This window comes from Petaurus breviceps, unplaced genomic scaffold (assembly GCF_028583685.1).
Source record: "Petaurus breviceps papuanus isolate PSGF00001 unplaced genomic scaffold, PetGlider_PUasm1.0 183, whole genome shotgun sequence".
In the NCBI taxonomy this organism is placed as follows: domain Eukaryota; kingdom Metazoa; phylum Chordata; class Mammalia; order Diprotodontia; family Petauridae; genus Petaurus; species Petaurus breviceps.
This window is the reverse complement of record NW_027185791.1, coordinates 23429015-23449593: the sequence shown is the minus strand read 5'-3', so window position 1 is coordinate 23449593 and position 20579 is coordinate 23429015. Positions and strand designations below refer to the sequence as shown.

General features: G+C 35.1%; 1 long non-coding RNA gene across 1 annotated transcript in view; it reads right to left on the bottom strand.

Moving 5' to 3' along the window:
- The window catches only part of LOC138161009 (uncharacterized), a 22710-nt gene extending 2382 nt beyond the window's left edge, over positions 1-20328 (bottom strand). Inside the window, exons 1-3 of the long non-coding RNA XR_011168242.1 lie at positions 20001-20328; positions 11283-11366; positions 10645-10681 (exon numbers count right to left, since the gene is read on the bottom strand). This is a non-coding gene — a long non-coding RNA (uncharacterized lncRNA). The remainder of the gene's footprint in view (positions 1-10644; positions 10682-11282; positions 11367-20000) is intronic.
- Positions 20329-20579: the final 251 nt, after the last annotated feature.

The following is a 20579-nucleotide window of genomic DNA, read 5'->3' as shown; positions in this document are numbered from 1 at the left end:
AAGAGAAGAGAAGAGAAGAGAAGAGAAGAGAAGAGAAGAGAAGAGAAGAGAAGAGAAGAGAAGAGAAGAGATGAGATGAGATGAGATGAGATGAGATGAGATGAGATGAGATGAGATGAGACGAGATGAAAAGTAACATCAGAGTCCTATGGTACACTCAGACAAGAAGAAAAGGGAATGGAAAATATATATGTAAAGAAAAATGTAAAGGAGATGTAAGAGAAAAAAACCAGGAAATAGTACTATTATGAAAATGCAGAGAAAAGGGTGTATCCATAAAAATGACGAGGTCAAGTATGGCATGTTGGAGAGAGTTTAAAAAGATGACTGAGGGGCAGATAGGTGGCACAGTTGAATAAAGCACTGGCCCTGGAATCAGGAGGACCTGAGTTCAAATCCAGCCTCAGACACTTAACACTTACTAGCTGTGTGACCTTGGGCAAGTCACTTAACCACATTTGCCCTCCACAAAGCAAAAAAAAAGATGACTGAAAAAGGAAGTTTAAAGCATTAGTGCTTGGATTCATAAGCAATTTGAGAGATAGTAGTTTTAATTAAGTACTTGGTTTAGGAGATAGATTATCAGAGGTGGAAGTGGGAGATTAAAGACAAACTACTTTAGATAGAATTTTGACTGAAAACAGAGAGTATTAATGTTAAATAAATTAATAATAATTTTAATTAATTAAATTTCCCTTTGAGGGAAAGGATGAATGATGATTTTAGGAATATTTTATTATATTCTCTGCTACATACAAAAATAATTTTTAACATTTGTTTTTTTTAATTAAAATTCTGAGTTCCAAATTCTTCCACTCCATGCATGCCCTCCTTAAGGCAATAAGCAATGCAATAGGATATAGGACATATGTATGCAATAAGGCAAAATGTATACTCATTTTAGTTATATTGTGGGGGGGAAAACAATGGAGAACAGAACCAAGATGGCAGACAAAATCAGGGACTCTCTTGAGCTCTCACAAGTTCTCATTAGAAAAAAAAATTAATAAGTCCTCAAAAAAGTCTAGAGCAGCAGAACCTCCCCCCCAAAAATGGGTTGAAATAATTTTCTTGACCAATAGAATTTTAAAAGTCAGAAGGAGGGTGTTTCAGTGAATAGAACACTGGCCATAGAGTCAGGAGGACCTGAGTTCAAATCCAGTATCAGACTCTTGACATAGAAAACTAGCTATGTGACCTTGGCCAAGTCACTTATCCCCAATTGCCCCTCCAAAAAAAGGCAAAAAATAATTCGAGTCAGCAGGAAACATCTGTCACACTAGGGTAATAATGGAGCATGCCCTTGCACAGACTGTGCCAGTACAGGCTTCTCCAGAGGAAACAAACATCAGGATTTGGGGTCAACTGAATCAGAGGTTGGTGACAGCTGCTTTTGAGGCTCTCAGCTCCACAGACAGTAGGTGGATGTGACACCTGGGAAGAAAGAGATTACAGGAGTCATTTTGCTGACTCTTGATCTGACATCTGGACTGGATGGAGGACTCTTTTGCATTACACACACTCAAATACACCTCTCCTTAGAATATAAACCATTTAAAGAACTAAAAGTATACAGACAACCAGAAATAACTTTGAAAAAAAGCTATGTAAAAAACCTGAAGGTTGGGATAGTATGCCTTAGGAAGGAGATTCAAACTTTAGAATAGAAATAAAAAAACAATACAATACAGTACAATAGAAATACAAATAGACTAGACAAATAAGCAAGCAAGCCACAACAACAAAGATCCTGACCATATAAAGTTACTATAGTAACAGGGAAGTGCAAAACAGAACGTCAGGAGAAGAAAGCAAAATAAAAACTGCTACATTCAAAACCACAAAAGAAAAATTAGAATTCATCTCAGGCCCAGGAATAGCTCAAATAGGAGTGTAAAAAGTCAGATAAGTGGCCAAGATGGCAGAGTAAAAGCAGGAATTTGCTTGAATTCCCACTCAAACCCCCTTCAATAATGATAAAAAAAATGATTCTAAACAAATTTTTGTGTTACAGAATCCATAAAGTAACAGACAGAAACAAATCTCCCACTGAAGGCAGCCTGGCCAGTCTACAGGAAAGGTCTATAACAATGAGCTGGGAGTGGAGTGCAGTCCTGTATGGACAATGCCAAGACAGACCATCATCACACACTGGCCTGAGCAGATCTCAGGGGATTGATTCAACAGCAGCTGTAATGGCTTCGAGACTTTTCAACCCATAAATGTTAAAGAGAAAATAAAAGGTGATTGGGGAACTCTGTTCATCCTGAGTGAGAGAAGAGTGGAGTCTGACTCCTGCTCCCAGGGAGGCAGAGGTGGCTGCATCAGCAGCTACTGCCAGGGTCGATGCTTACAAAGCTCTAGAAAGAGGGTGGGGGGATAAAGTGGCTAATGAGCAGGCATTTTCAGGAATCTCTTCTCTGGTGCTGAGGCAGGATTCTCTAGTTTTGTCCTGCTTGGATCTGGGTCACAGTCATGGGTGGTCATCCTGGGGTGAAGACCTCTGGCATGGCAGAGTTGTTGAGGTTGTGAAAAGAAAGTTCTTCTAATTTCTGAAATAGGTGCCTGGTAGACACCCTGACAAAAGCTGAACAAAACCACAGAAATTTGGGACACTGCACTCTCCACTCTGAAAAAAGATTTCTAACATGGAAAAGAGCTCAAAAGTCAAGTAATTAGCTGACAAGATGAGCAAACAGAGGAAGTGAAAATCAAACTATTGAATCATTATTTTGTGACAAAGTATATCAAAATATAGAACCAGAAGACAGAAGCAAAGTCAAAACTACTGCATCAAAAGCCTCCAAGAAAAATACAACTTGGTCACAGGCCATTAAGGAGCTCAAGAAGGATTTTGAAAATCAAGTAATAGAAAGAGGAAAATTGAGAGGAGAAAGGAGAATGATGCAAAAAAATCATGAAACACAAATCAATAGTCTGCTAAAGAGACCCCCCAAATACTGAAGAAAATAGCATCGTAAAAATAGTATAACTCAATTGGCAATATAACTCAAATGGCAAAAGAGGCACAAAAATTGAATGAGAAGAATGCCTTAAAAAGTAGAAATTGGCAAAATGGAAAAGAAATTTCAACAACTCAAGAAAATAATTCTTTCAAATTTAGATTGGGAGGGGTGGCCAGGTGGCTCAGAGAGTAAGAGCACTGGCTCCAGTGTCAGGATGACCTGGATTGAATCCCAGGCTCAGATACTCAGCACCACACCCAGAAATAACTGGCTGTGTAACCTTGAGCAAGTTACTTAACCCCAATTGCTTTAAAAAAAATTATAAAATTAGATTGAAGCAAATGGAAGCTAATGACTTCATGAGAAATCAAGATACTATTAAATAGATCCAAAAAATGAAAAAAATATAGAAGACAATATAAAGCATCTCATTAACAACAACTGACTTGGAAAATAGATCCAGGAAACATCATTTAAAAATTATTGGACTACCTGAAAGACATGATCAAAAAAAAAAAAACCTAGACATTATCTATCAATAAATTGTCAAGGAAAACTGCCCTGATATTCTTGAACCAGAGGAAAAATAGAAATTAAATAATTCACTGATCATCTCCTGAAAAATACATGATAAGGTAAACTCCTTGGACTATTATAGCCACAATCTAGATTTCTCAGGTCAAGGAGAAAACATTCCAAGCAGCAACTCACGTATTCTGGAAATGAAATCGGGACAACACAATATCTAACAGCTTCTACATTAAGGGATATCAGGTCTTGGAATATGATATTCTGGAGGTCAAAGGAGTTAAAATTAAAAACAAGAATCTTGAGGCAGATAGGTGTCTCAGTGAGTAAAGTGCCAGCTCCAGAGTCAGGAGGACCCGAGTTCGGCTCCGGCCAAAGACACTTAACACCCACACAAAAATAAATTAGCCATGTAACCTTGGGCAAGTTACTTAACCCCAATTGCCCTCCAAAAGGCAAAAAAAAAAAAAAAAAACAAGAATCACCTACCCAGCAAAACTTCTGGGGAAAATATGGATATTCAATGAAATAGAGGACTTTCAAGCATTCTTAATGAGAAGACCAGAGTTTAATAGAAAATTTCACTTTAAAATATAAGAAGCAAGAGAAGCATGAAAAGGTAAACAGGAAAAAGAAGTCATATGGAATTTCATAAAGTTGAACTATTTATATTCCTACATGGAAACACAATATTTGTACCTCGTGATTTTTCTCAGTATGAGGATAGTTGAAGGAATATTTATGCATGTACATATGTATTCTTGTATGTATGTGTGTATATATGTATCAGTGTGCATTTGTGTGTATATATACATGTATGTATGTATAGGTGTGTGCATGTGTGTATATGTGTGTGTGTCTGTATACATATACAGACGTCACAGAATAATTTGAATATGAAGGTGTTATACTGAAAAATCAGTAAGTGATACCTTTAATCATTTTGAGAACAGTTTAATGAATTAGCCATCATCCAGGGGGTGAACACAACCCAAATCAAGCAGCACCAAGATGCATATGATCTGGGGTTATATAGAAAAATGCCATAACATAACTGTTACCAAGGGAAAACTACCACTTGCCTGTTAGATTACATATTGATCAGTTTGTTGCCTATTGATCAGTTTGTTGCCCAACTGAAAAGTCTCCAAGTATATTCTGAGGAATGAGGGGGTGTAGCTTATCGGTTCCAGGTGGCAAGTTTGGGCAAGTCTCCTGGGAGGGTTTTGCTTTCAGGCAAGTCTCCTAGGCAAACTTACCCAAGAGAGAAAAGATGGGGTTCACAAAATGGTGGTTACAACAAAGGCAGGCTATCTAAAACATAAAATTGAGGTGAGAGAGGAATATATTGGGAGAGATATAGGCAGAGATAAAGGGAGAGATAGAATAAGGCAAATTAACTCACATAAAAGAGGCAAAAGAAACCTGTTACAGTGGAGTAAAAGAGCAGGAAGGTGAAAGAGATTAAGTCAAACTTACTCACATTGGATTTAGCTTATGGAGGGAATAACATACACACTCAACTGGGTATCTTAGCCCACAAGAAAGTAAGGAGGAAGGGGAAAAGAAGGGGGAAGGTTGATGGGGGGGGTAGATTGGGGAGAGGGTAGTTAAAAGCAAAAAGTTTTGAAAAGGAACAGGGTCAAAGGAGAAAACACACTAAATGGGGGGTGTGATAGGAGGGAGGGAAATACATTTTGTTTTTCACAATATGACAACTATGGAAATGTTTTGCAATAGCTACACATGTATAACCTATATTGAATTGCTTGTCTTCCCAGTAGGGGTGGGTGAGGAGGGAAGAACAACAGAACCTTGAACTCAAAGTTTTACAAACTAATGTAAAAAATTGTTGTTACATGCAATCAGGAAATAAGATATATAGACAATGGGGCATAGAAATCCATCTTGCTCTATAATAAAGTAATTGGGGGAGGTGGTATGTTAGAGGGATATAAGAGAGAACAATTGGGGGAAGAGGTATTCAGTATGCTTGCCATTTTTAGGTAGGTGCTAGGGGAGAGACATGGAGAAAATATGTAACTCAAAATCTTGTGGAAATGATTGTTGAAAATTAAAAAATAAATAAATTGAAAAAAATTTTAAAAAGAAAAATCAAATAAGAGAGATAGCAGAAAAAATCTGAAAAAATGACAATGATGCAAAGAAAAGAAAAAAAGTCCACAACTTGGTAAAAAATGAAGAAAATAAAAGTTAAGAAATAGAATCGGGTGGCACAAGATGGCAGAAAAAAAAGAAACTCAACCCTGAGCTCCCCCTAGACCTCTCCATACTATATTAAATAATGTCCTAAAACAAATTCTGGAGCAGCAGAACTTCAAAATGGATAGGATGAAACAATTTTTTCCACACAATATAACTTAGAAGATCAGCAGGTCACAACAGTGTGATAGTGGAGCACAGTCCAGTGCAGTTCATGCCAATGCAGAATATTTTAGGCCAAATCCCAGCAAAAGAGGAGCTGGCCTTGGGAGTGATTGAATCATTAGTAGCAGGAGATACTTCCAGCATTGTCATCTCACAGATGTTAAGTGGGGTCAAATGACTGGTCACAAGAAATTATGGGGGCTCCGTCACCACTGGGAGTGTTGGGGAAAGACTCTTACTTTTCTCACACTTGGATATGGGTCACTGTAATGCGAATGTAAATTTTAAAGATCTTCCCTGCCCCTAGGCTAATGTGCACCTGAAGCCTGGGGTGGGAGGCTTGTTTTTCAGTAGATACTTCTTGATTGGCTAGTGAGTCAATAAGGTTGTTACATTCTCTGAGCCAGGAGAAGGCTATATAAGCCCTGATGTGTAGCTTTGTTTTGGGACTCACTTTGAGAAATGTTCTGTGATTTGATCTGAATTCTGGGAAGCCGTTGTTGAGAGTCCCCCGGCTTTGAAAAACCCAGAATGTGGAAACCCAGATGTTGACTGGGTATGGATGTAATGGTTGGACAGTTTGGAAATCTGTCTACTTGATGTTTCTGTCTTGATAATTATGCCTGTATACTTTGAGGTTCAGGGTGCTGACCTTTTCTCCTGAACAAGGTAAACGATATATGTCTGACTGATTAAAGTAAGCTTGTTAACCCATTTTGAGTTGCTTTCCTTTAACAAAGCAGATCCAAGAACCTGTGGTAGCTGCAAACCCTGAGGACGCTTGGGGTGCTTGCTGCTACAGTCACTCTTATGTGGCAGTCCCTGGATAAGGAGGAGAAAAAGCATATAAGAGGTTGTGGTCACAGGGGAGTGGGCACCCTCATCACAGTTCCAGAGCAGAAAAGAGTGTTTGTGATCATTCACAGACCAGAGGACTTGGCAAGATAGAGTAAACCCATGTCTCCTTAGATCATATCACCTTGGAAGAACTGATATCTTACAAGTCCTCAAAAGCATCTCTGAAAACACCTACACAAAACTTCTGAAGGTTGGGATAGAGTACCCATCACTTTGGAAGTTGAGCTCCACTTTATGAAAGAGTTAAAAGACAAGAAATAGCCTGGGAAATGAGTGAATAACAGAGAAAATTCTGACTATACAAAGTTGCTATTGTTACAAAGAAAATCAAAACACACACTAAGAAGATAACAAAGTTAAAGCTCCTATTGCAAATGTCTCAAGTAAAAATATCAATTGCTCTTAGACCATGGCAGAGTTCAAAAAGAATTTTAATCTAGAAGCAGGCTGGGACAAGGACTGATCAATGTGGTGGCAAGTTGTCCCACCAACCACAAGGGCTTTTTCCAGGTCTATCACTGAATTGCTGGGAGTGAACAGAGCAAGGTAAGAATCAAATTCAGGGCTCCTGGCAGGGGCAGCAACTACTCCTGAGACTACCAATGCATAGCCCAGAAATTTAAAATGCCACTATACAGCCAAGAACCAGGATGGCAGAGTGAACCCTGGCTGCTCCAATCCCCCTGCCCCTGACCCTGAAAACAAAGTAATTATTGCACCAGGGCAAAACATTAAACAGTACAGTAAAGGCTCAAAAACACTAGAGGGAGGGCATGGCTAGGGCCCTGCCTCACAATGGGGAGAAAGCAGATTGCAAAGACAAAGATTCAGGAGTCCATGCTATCATGAGAGCAAAGAACCAAATTCAGTGGGAGACAGTGTTGACTCCATTCCCACAGCTGAAGCCTCAACAGGGAACTGGTCAAAAGCCACAGAAAGCATTTCGGGATGAGCTCAAAAATAACTTTCAAAACTAAATGAGAGACATAGAAAATAAAATGAATAATTCTTTTAAAAGCAAAATTAGAAAAACATTACAATGAACAAAACAGCTCCTTAAAAAGAAAAATGTGTGATATGGAAAAGGAGCTCCAAAAACAAACTGAGGGAAATAATTTACTAAAAACTAGAATCAACCAAATTGAAACAAATGAATCTATGAGGAACCAAGAATTGATCAAACAAAACATTAAGAATGAAAAAAAGAAAAAGAGGCAAAATATCTCAATGGAAAAATTATTGACCTGGAAAATAGATCCAGGAGAGATAATCTAAGAATCATAGGCATACTGGAAAATCATGAAGAAAAATTAGCCTGGACAACATCCTCCAAGAGCTTATCAAGTTAAACTGCCCTGAGACACTAGAACCTGAATAGAAATAGAGTGAATCCACTGGACACCTCAAGAAAGAGATCCCAAATTGAAAAGTCCTTGAAATGTTGTGGCCAAAATCAAGAACTACCAGATAAAGGAGAAAATACTTGAAGGGGCAAGAAGGAAAGATTTCAAATACCAAGGAACCACAGTGAGGATCGCACAGGATTGGCAGTCTCTACACTGAAAGATTGGAGGAAGTGCAATACCATTTTTTGCAAGGCAAAAGAGCTCGGGTTACAACCAAAAATCACCTCCCAGCAAAACTGAACATATTCTTCCAGGCAAGGAGATGGTCATTCAACAATATAATTGATTTCCAGACCTTCCTGATGAAAAAGCCAGAGATCAATGGAAAATTCAGCCTCCTATTATGAGACGCAAGAGGCACATAGAAAGGCAAACAAGGAAAATACACACATATTCCCTGTTATTTAATAAGAGCAAACTGTATATAGACAAGTAGAGGGTATGAGTATAAAGTGCACAAAATTATGATTAAAAATGTTTAAAGGCTACAAAGGGATTGCAATTAAAGAAGAGAAGAGAATGAAATGGAAAAGGGTGAATTATAAAACACAAAATGGTATAAAATATATCACAGGGAAAGAAAGGAGGGTGATGAGTATTATATGAGCTTTTCTCTCATTAGTTCTGGTGCAAGGAGGGAATAACACAAACAGTTAAGCATAGAATTCTATGGAGAAGAGACACAAAACATATCATAATAGAGGGAAAGAGGGGAGGGAGAAGAGATTGGTATGAGATTTGTACCTGTCACTCTTGGTGCAAAGAAAAAATAATATAAAACATTAAGTATAAAACTATCCTACAGGCAGTAGTAGGGGGAAAGAGCAACAAAAGAGGGGGTGGTTAGAAGGGAGGGAAGAAGTAAGGGGGAAGGGGAGGAAAATGAAGGGGGCCTGATAAGAAGGGAATACAGAGGGTGTTAGGTGGTGGTTAAAAGGAAAACTCTTAAGGAGGGGAAGGGAGAAGGGGAGAAAAATATAAGCATAACCTGGGGAGGGAATAGGATGGAAGGAAAGAAAAAGATAGTACATAGCTGTGACCATGAATGGAATGAACTCTTCCATAAAATGGAGGTGGATAGCAGAATGGATTGAAAACTATAATTCTGCAATATGCTGTTTACAAGAAACACATCTGAAATAGAGGGATACACATAGGGTAAAGGTAAAGGCTGGAGTAAAATATATCATGCTTCAGCTAAAGTAAAAGAAAAGCAGGGGTAGCAATCCTTATCTCAGATAAAGCAAAAGCAAAAATTGATCTAATTAAAAGTGATAAGGAAGGAAACTATATTCTTCTAAAAGGCACTATTGAGAAAGAAGCAATATCATTACTTAATTTATATGCACCAGGTGGTATAGCATCCAAATTCCTAGGGGAGAAGGTAGGGAAATTAGAGGAAGAAATGGATAACAAAACTATATTAGACCATAATCTCCCCTTCTATGAACTTGATGAATGAAACCTCAAAATAAACAAGAAGTTAAGGAGGTGAATAGAATTTTAGAGAGGGAAGGTATGATAAATCTCTGGAGAAAACTGAATGGGGATGAAAAGGAATATGCCTTCTTCTGAGTGGTATGTGGCACATACACAAAAATTGACCATGTACTAGGACATAAAAACCTCTCAATTCAGTGCAGAAATACAGAAATAAAAAATGCATCATTCTCAGATCATGATGCAATAAAAATCATATGGAATAAAGGGCCATGGAAAGACAGATTAAAAACTAATTGGAAACTAAACAATTTAATCCTAAAGAATGAGTGGGTCAAAAAATAAATCATAGAAACCATCAGTAATTTCATTTAAGAGAATGACAATAATGAGACACTATACCAAAATTTTTGGGATGCAGCAAAGGCAATTCTTAGGGGAAGGTTTATATCCCTGAGTGCATACATGAATAAATTAGAGAAAAGGGAGGTCAATGAATTGGTCATGCAGTTGACAAAGCTAGAAAAAGGATAAATTGAAAATCCACAATTAAATACTAAACTAGTAATAATGAAAACCAAAGGAGAGATAAACAAAATTTAAATTAAGAAAATTTTTGAATTAATAAATAAAACTAAGAGCTGGTTTTATGAAAAAAAAATGATAGGCCCTTAGCCAAAATGATAAAACAAAGAGAGAAGAAAACCAAATTATGAGTATCAAAAATGAAAAGAGTGAATCTACCTACAATGAAGAGGAAATTATAACAATAATTAGTAATTATTTTGCCATATTATATGCACATAATTTTGACAATCTTAGTGAAATGGATCAATATTTACAAAAATATAAGTTACCCGGATTAACTAAAGAGGAAGTAAATTACTTAAATAACCCTATCTCAGAAAAATAAATTTAAGAAGCTATCACTGAAGTCCCTAGGAAAAAATCTCCAGGGCCAGACTGATTTACTGGCAAATTCTATCAAACATTTAAAGAACAATTTACTGCAATACTCTACAAACAATTTGGGAAAATTAGTGAAGAAAGAGTCTTACCAAATTCTTTTTTATGACACAAACATGGCACTGATACCTAAATCAGGAAGAGATAAAACAGAAAAAGGAAATTATAGACTAATTTCCCTCATGAATATAGATGCAAAAATTTTAAATAAAATATTAGCAAAAAGACTATAGCAACTTATGCCCAAAGGGCTATAAATACTTTCATATCCTTTGATCCAGCAATACCACTAGAAGGGTTATATCCCAAAGAGTTCATAGAAGTTGGAGAAAGACCCATATTTATAAAAATGTTTATAGCAGCTCTTTTTGTGGTGGCAAAGAATTGTAAATTAAGGGTGTGTCCATCAAATGGGGAATGGCTGACCGAGTTGTGGTAAATGCAAATTATGGAATACTATTGTGCTATAAGAAACAAGGAGGAGATGGTCTTTATATTTACCTGGAGAGGCTTATACAAATTGATGCTGAGTGAGAAGAGTAGAACCAGGAGAAATTGTACACAATTACAGACACAATGTATGTGTGATGACCAACTTTGATTGACTGGACTCCTCTCAGCAATGCAGTGATACAATTCAATCCCAAAAGACTCATGATGGAGAGAAATATGTGCATTTAGAGAAAGAACTAGAAAGAATTGAGTTTATATCTAGGTGGAAGAAAAATACCTGATCCTTTTTCTTCTCTTATTTGGTTTTATGTCCTCTTGCCATTTTTCATTCCAGCTGATAAAATCCTTCTTTATAACCTTACTAATGAATAATGTGAAAGTAAAAATAAAATATAAATGAATAAATAAATAAATAAAATACTACAGCAACTTATTACAAGAATAAAACACTTTGATCAGGTATTATATATAAATCAGGTAGGATTTATTCATGGAATGCAAGGATAGTTTAATATGAGCAAAACCATCTGTATAATTGATCATATCAACAACATATCAACAAGTAGCAGAAACCACATAATTATCTCAATAGATGCAGAAAAGGCTTTTTCTCTTTTTCTTACAAAGTACAGCATCCATCCTATTAAAAACACTAGAAAGTATAGGAATTAATGGATCTTTCCTTAAAATTATAAGTAGCATCTATTTAAAGCCATCAGCAAGTATCATATGTAATGGGGATAAGCTAGAAGCATTTCCAATAAGATCAGGAGTGAAACAAGGGTGTCCACTATCTCCCCTCTTATTCAATCTGGTACTAGAAACATTAGCAGCAGAAATTAGAGAAGAAAAATAATCAAAGGAATGAAATTAGGCAAAGAAGAGATGAAGTTATCACTCTTTGTGGATGATATGATTATATACTTACAGAATCCTAAAGAATCAAGTAAGAAACTACTTTAGAAAATAAATAAATTTGGAAAAGTTGCAGGATACAAAATAAACCCAAATAAATCCTCAGCATTCCTGTATATTTCTAATGAAGTCCAATAGCAAGAGATAGAAACAAAATTCCCATTTAAAGTTACTGTAGACATTATAAAATATTTGGGAGTCTACCTGCCAAAATAAAGCCAGGACCTATATGAACACAATTACAAAACACTTTCCACAAAGATAAATTCAGATCTAAGTGGAAAAAAAAAACATCAATTGCTCGTGGCTGTGTAGAGCTAATATAATAAAAATTACAATTTTACCTAATCAAATTATATATTTAATGCCATACCAATCAATTTACCAAAAATTACTTTGTAGACCTAGAAAAAGTAGTAACAAAATTCATTTGAAAAAACAAAAGGTCCAGAATATCAAGGGTATTAATCAAAAGAAATGCTAGGGAAGGTGGCCTAGCTATATCAGATTTTAATCTGTATTATAAAGCAGCCATCTCTGTTCCCAGCCCAGTGCAATAGACACTTCCTGTTGAATTTCCAGGCTGTCTTGGTCGGGATATTTGTTTGACTCTGTTATTTTGTGGGTTCTGTAGCTCTAGAATTTGTTTAGTGCTGTTTTTACAGGGATTTGGAGGGATTGGGGGGATAGCTCAAGCAAGTCTCTGTTTTTATTCTGCCTTCTTGACTCTGCCCCACCCTGAAACTACCTTTCAAAAACAAATAAAATAGAGAAACTACTGTTTAACTTGATTTTTAAAAGAGAAAAATGTATTAACATCAGAAAAGGAAAAATCACAACCAAAAATGATTAAATGAAGTTAATTATTAGGTTATATTTTTCATAAAATGTGTTATTAAAACTAAAAGACTAAAGGAAATAAATATTTACAAAAATATTAATTTATCACATTATTAGATCAGGAGATTTAAGTAACTCTATAAAAATTAAACAAGTTGTAAATAATCTCCCAGGATGGAGGAAGAAATACCAAGCAAAATGTATTTAAAAGAAAATTCTACCAAATATATAAAGAACAATTAATGCTAATATTATGCAAAGCATTTGAAAAAATAGGTCAATACAGAGTCTTAGAAAAGTCCTTAAATGAAACAAAGATAATCTTAATGCCTAAAAGAGGCAGAGAAATAAATCTATAGACAAATTTAGTGAATATCAATATAAAAAATAAGTTAAATATTGGCAATGATATGACAACCCTTTATCACAAGGATTATGCACAATGACCGTGGTATATTTGTACCAGGAATGGAGGGATGGATCAATATTCAGAAAATTTAAGCATAATTGGCCATATCAAAGCAAATAGTGGGAAAAAAAAAGGTGAGTATTTTAATAAATGCCAAAAATTGACTTTGGTTAAGGTAGGCCAAGCAAATAACATAAAATTGATAATACCACCTAAATTTTCTAAATCAAGATCCCAGTTATTAATGAACTCACTACTTCATAAGAGATTTTTGAGAAAAATTGAAAATAGTCTGACAAAATGCAAGTTAGAGACCAATATGTCAGACTATATAGCAAGATAATTTCAAAATGTGCTTATGATTTAAACCAAAATCTTATTAACATAAGCGAAATAGTGGAACATGGAAGGAATTACCTCTCAGATCTTTGGATAGTGAAAAAAAATCATGACTCAACAAGAGACCAAGAGGCAGAAAAGTTCACTGAAGGAAAATGCATTATTTTCATTATGTTAAATTTAAAATATTTTTTTTTTCCTGAAAGAACACTAATGCAATTAAAATTGGAAGAAAAATGGTAAACTGGGGAAAAGATTTTTACAACCAGATTCTTACATAAACATTTTACTTCTCAAACATAAAAGGAATTGAATTGAATTTATAAAAATATGAGCCATTTCTCAATTGATATATAGTCAATAGATATGAATTGCCAGTTTTCAGAGAAATAAATCAAAAGTATCTGTATTCATGTGAAATAAGGCTGAAAATTACTAATAAATCACTGTAGAAATGCTCATTAGAATGAGTTAGAACTATCACCTCACAACCATTAGATTTGCTAAGATGACAGAATACAAAAATGGCAAATGTTGAAGGATAACTGGGAAATTAGGTACAGAAATTTTCTGCTGGTGGATTTACAAACTAGTCCAAACATTCTGAAAAGCAAATTCGAACCGTGCCCATATTAATTGGCTTTTGGTTTCCTGGTTAATGTTTATATAGGATGTGGTCTGAGGCTATCCATGAGCTTTATGAGTTTTCACTCTCTTGCCCCTCATTCAGAATAAAATTCAGTGAAACTGAAGGCTAGGATCAAGTAATCCTTGCCAAATAGAGAAGATGTAAATTACCACATTAATATGACATAATTTGTTGAATCATTCTCCAATTAATGGGTATCCCCTCAATTTTTTATTCTATGCTACTACATAAAGAGCTGCTATAAATATATTTTCTCAATATGGTTGCTTTGCCTCTTTCTTTGATTGATTTGGAAAATGGACCAATCAAGGGTATTACTGAGTCAGAGGGTATGAACACTTCCATAGCTTTTGGCTCATGGTTCCAAATATATTCAAACAAGCCATATATATATTATATATGGGAAATAGATCAATAATGGAAAAGCATCAAAATTAAGGAAAATTAAGAAATACCAGTAGACATTTTCTGGAAAATGTAAGATTTTAGAGTGGAGGGAGACATGATGAAGAATACCTTTTTTGGTACAAAGTATTATGGCCAAAGAAAACATCCAAAGTAGCAATATAAAATATCTGTTGTATAGGAGCAAGCTGGGTTTCAATGCTGTTCAGTAAATTGCTTTTAATCTAGTCTTAAATATTGGTATTTATAGAATTGCAAATTGACTAATGGAAAAAAGACCTATTTAATTTTTTCTGATACAAAGGGAAATTGTGTTGGTAGGATTTTGGATGTGCTTATGTTATTTTTACTCTTTGCATGAAAAGTAATAAGAATTTTGCCTTTTAAAAATAATACTTATGATCTGCTCTTCTTTGGAATTGCAATAGTCAAACTGTCCTCTGAGAAAAGTATTTCAACCTGGTTCTGACCATTTATTTCCAAGTTCATTCCCCTTTTATATTCCTATGAAAATATGTAAGCTAAAGATAAAAAAAAAAACTGAGTATTTTATTGACCAAAGGAACCTAATAATTCTAAAAATAAAAAGGAGAGAATGAATATATAAAGAGTCCATAATGACATTTTTCAATATTCTTTTAAAATTCAATTCTACATTTCATTCATGAAGAGAATTACTCATGAAAGCAATATATTTTAATGAATTACGTGAATTAGAAAAATAGTCACTAGTTTCTCACAACCTTAGGTCCATTTTTTATTACAACAATTACTTATGACTACATTTTCACTAGATTCCAACTTCTTTTCTGTCATTTGAAGGAGAGAAGCATTAAAACTCTACTATCTTTTGAAAGTGTCTCTATAAATAATTGAATGTGCTCTGAAAGAAGTGCATACATTTATCTTTCAATAGATCCTTTTGAAACACATTTTTGAAAGGAGTTGATTCTTTTTCAGGTAAAGAAAGTGGCATCAAGGAAACAGTTAAGCATCTTGGGATTTGTAGTCCAATGCCCTGCAGAAGACTAAGTATTTATTATGGATGCTGAATGTCAAAGTGACACAGAAGGAGATGAAGGAGATTTTAAAAGTATCTGGAGAGATGGAGCATAGTGGGAGGAGACAAAATGAAGGGCAGAGAGAGCTGTGTAAAAATTAATGTGAGGAACTGAATATGAATGCTATGGTGATCAGGTTCCTTAGGATATCTTGTAGTGTGTATTCTAAGACTAAACATTGAGTGCAGCACACTGCCTTCTTTTCAACTTCTGCTCTCTGGATGACAGGACTTTGACTAATCTTGGAAAATTAATGCTTTTTCTTTGTTTCTACTACAGAAAAATCCCCAAAAGATTTCACTTTCCAGGTATTGTCATCCTCACCCCAATTGTATTCATCAACTGCTTCTTTCCCATGTTATAATTTGTTCTTTTAGTCCAATTCTATTTCTTTCTCATTAAATAGATGTGTGCATGTATGTGAATATGTGTGCATGTGTGTGTGTGTGTGTGACTAGCTGAAAGCTATAGAGGAATACAAACAAAATAGATTAGTGAAATCGATCTCTTCTAGTGACTAGATTTATGATTATTTTGATGATTTGAGCTACTGATTTTTATACATAAACAATATGAAGAAACTGAAATTCTGGGGTGGTAGGGGAGTATGATTTTTTTTAAGTAACACATTGAATTAAGCTTGATATGCATTTTAAACATTTTCATAACAAAAAATAAGCACTAAAATAAATAATTGTGTCCTGATTTATAGTTTTTGATATTTTCTGGGTGTAAATTATCACACTGAATGTTTAACAGTTGCTCTCTCTCTCTCTCTCTCTCTCTCTCTCTCTCACTCTCTTACACATGATTTTTATTATTCTGGGAGGAGACTTGTGTTAACTGCTCTCCTATTCTGAACTGTCACTTTATTCAGAAAGGGCTCTTGCTTCCCTGAAACTACAAATACTATATTCTAATAAAGTTAGTAATGGATAGAGCTAATTAATAAATACAAACAAAATTATAAATTACCAAATAGATTGTCAAAATTACAAAAGAGGAATGTGACAGATATGGGAAAAGTTACAATAAAGAGGCAAAATTGTGCATTGTTGATAGGTCTCTCGATTGTTATAACTATATGTAAATTAACTTAGAATGATATCTCAAAAGTTTCAAAATCCAGATACCCTTTGACCCCACAGAGATGAAAATAAAAACACTGATATGTATTTATCTAGTTATAGCAGCTCATTTCATTATTTGCAAAAAAAAAAAAGAAAAACTTAAAAAACTCAGGAATGGAAGATTTTATCCTATTGTGTAATGACAATCACTTGTGGTATATAAAGGTAACATCTTGTTATTGTGTCATATGAGACTGTGAAAAGGGCACTTTCAAAGGACACTTAGAAGACTTCTGTGGACCCTGCAGAAAGAAAAGCAAATACCGAAGAGAACAGCTTTACAATGAGAGAAAGCTTATAGAAAAGAAAATAGCTTTGAAAAGTAATCTGACCTATAAGAGACCCTGGTAGCTCTGTAATACTTCTAGGAGCATGGAGACACATCTTTGTCCCTAAATTATTGCATCTCTTCATCATGTGTGATTCAACTACAAAAGCATAAATATTTAATTCTACACGTCACAGTGTCCACAAACTTATTGACATAAGTATTTTCCTTATAAGTGTACAACATGTTTTCATTCTGTACCATTTTTGTATATTATTTCGGTAAATGGATGATGAACTCAATATTCTGAGGATATTGCTTTGTTTAATTTTCTTAATACTTGATTATCAGTGCAGTATTTAAACCATCTATTTCATCCTTTAGTACCAGTATGACTAGACCTTGCCTTTTTTCTTATTGTATATGTCTTTGATTTCTTTTAATTATCTTTTCATACAAAAGTCATTATTAATATTATACTGAAGATTATTAATACACAGCATGCGTACTAATATTATTCAACAGTCTGATAATTTTTTTTCTAAGATCAAGTTTCTTGATCCATAGACAAATACCATCATCAAGCAAAGTATGACTAGAAATAAATATGAGGTTTTACAATATGTATTTTTTAATGCCTGTAGAAAATGCCAGATAAGCTTTACCATACCACTATTAAATGTCTTAGCGGAAGGAAAAAGACCAAAAACAATACTCAAGTGATGTTGATTTAGGAACAAGAAAATTAATCCTAGGCCAAAAATACTCTCTAGAATAGCTTCCTTCTGTTTTTTTGATATCTGCATCTTTATTTCTGAACCACATTATTCCTGCAGCTGTCCAACAACTTTGTGCAACTTTCAAGGACAAATTAAGATGTAATTTCTTTAAGCAATTCAAACAAGTGGTACTGGGATTAGATTTCCACCCTGGTAATTATTTCTGATTCATCATCAGAGGCAGGAATTGACTCTCCATTTCACAACAAATCATTTTTCAAGAGATAAGAATCTACTTATTTAACAAGAGTCAAGTTTCAAAGCTGTTAACATGGAAAAGTATCTGTCACATGGACAGGAAGAATTTCTCAAATACCAGTTGCTTGATCATATTAAAAAAAAGATTATTTTAACTTAACAAAAAGCTGAAATTGGAAATTCAAATACAAGTACAAAATTTTCTACTTGAAATTATGTTTAATTATCCATTATTCAATTATATGTCAATTTACATCTATTTCTTTGTCTCCTTTTGAACGAAATCATTTTTTTTGGCTGTTAGGGTTATATATGTAATCATTTTTTTCAAAATATTTTTTTAAGTTAAGGGGTGGCTAGGTGGTGCAGTTAATAGAGCACCAGCCCTGGAGTCAGGAGGACCTGTTTTCAAATCTGACCTCAGACACAAAAGACACACACACACAAACTAGTAGAGTGACTTTGGGCAAGTCACTTAACTGCAATTGGCCTACCTTCCCCCCTCCAAAAAGCAAAAAAATGTTAAATACTGACATATGGCAACCTAAAAGATCATACTTTCTCAGTACAATATTTCTTCCAGCACATACAGTTCCAAAATTTTTATACTTCCCAATATTTTTATGCGTTTCAACAATACCTTGTGCCAGATATATTCTTTAAAAATCTTGTACTCTGTTCTCTAGCCCACATATCAAAGTGAAGTTTTGCTTAAACAATTAGAGGACAATATTATATAGGAAATAATGCATATTATTTATATGTATTATATGTGGCAGTATAAGAAGTATTTGAGTCAGTTCTGTTTTCGGGTCATGAAGGCATATGAATTAAAGCTTGCTGTTCAATAACCTAGAACTCTGTATTACACTAACAAGCCCTACAAATTTGTTGAAACATTACTCTTCTCCAGGAGCAGAAATAAATCAATTTAACAAAAAAAATAATTTCTATTTTCAGCACCAAAGTATTTGTATTACAAACAATGATTTGTCATTAACAGTACACTTCAATGCTGTGGTTGTAATATCCACCATTTTCTTTAACTATTTCACTTGCCCCCAGAAAAGGACAAAATCTTTAGACCTGTGAGTTAAATGATCTTTCTTGCTTATCCTAGAATTTAGAAAGTATTTAACTCTAAGTGGATGGCGATGGAGTGAAGGTGACCACTGTGTACATCTGTGTAAAGCCAAGCATATGCAGCTCTCCTGAGAACTACTGCTGTGAATAATTTTAAGATTCTGATCACATAATATAGTGATCTCTCTATTCAGCAGTAAAATAGAGAAAAACATTCCCAGAAGCCAAAGGACAACATTCACAATGATATAACATAACAACTTATTATTAAAGTGGCCATAGTCTTAAACAAAAGATATCATTCAGTAAGTCCCAATATGCATCAATCAATATAAAGTACCCACCTAAAGCCTGCTTTCATCTTAGTTGTATACTGGTTTCCAATCATCTTTAATCCAATAATGCTTAAGAAGGAATCATCCTGGGGCTGCCAGGTAGCACAGTGAGTAAGAGCACCCGGCCCCAGAGTTGGGATGACCTGGGATTGAATCCTGGCTCAGACACTTAGCACCCACCCAGAAACACCTGGCAGTGTAACTTTGAGCAAGCTACTTAACCACAATTGCTTTAAAAAAAAAAGAAGAAATCATCCCTAAGGAGTACAGAGTACAAAGGTCTTCCACCCCTAACTTACAGTAAATCATAATCTTTTGGTCAACACTAAGGATCCAAGTAATGGTCTTTTCATCTTGACTCCAGGCTGACTCCCAAACTCCATTGCTTCTCTTCCATGCTCCCAGCTCTTGCCAGAATTGACCCAACTATCACCTGAATTCACAGGTAGGCCCCTACCAGGTCCCAGTCCAGTTCCTGGTCTAGCTCCTGGTCCATCTTCTGATCTAGTTCCCAATCCAGCTCCCAGTCCAGTTTCTGGTCCCACACCACATATCAAGCTTAGCAGAGTTATAACAATACTCACACATATTGCCGGCAATATCATCAATTCCTTTTCTACCTCTGAAATCAACCCAGAACTACAGACAGAGCCTCTGTCTGAGAATTTAACACAAATCATCAGTAAAGTCCCAGAACCTCTGAAAACTTAAGTAAAATCCTCCTTCAGGTTTTCTGTAAACAGACAGCAGTAAAGTACTTTTTCAGGGCTTCTGAAGTAGCAGTAAGGTCCCAGGGTTTCTGTAACAACAGCAATAGCCTGTGTCAGCAGACAGGTCTGAAATAACATCAACACAGACAGAACAGACAGACATAGTGCCAGCACCACAACCATCCTTCCTCCCAGTTCTGCTCAGTGTGAGCTGGTGTTTGAGTTTCTATATCATTAACTCCTTCCCGTTCTGCCCCTTTCTGTTACATCAGCAAGTCCTTCCACCTCCAAATCACAGGCAGGTCTCAAGGCACTTGAATAGCTAAAACAAGGAGCTAAATACTTGAATAACTGAAACAAGGAGCTAAGAATTCCTTTGCTTGCCATATTGCATTCTGTTTCTTGCATATCTCCCCTTATTTACATATTGAGCATACAATTGCTCCTTGAGAT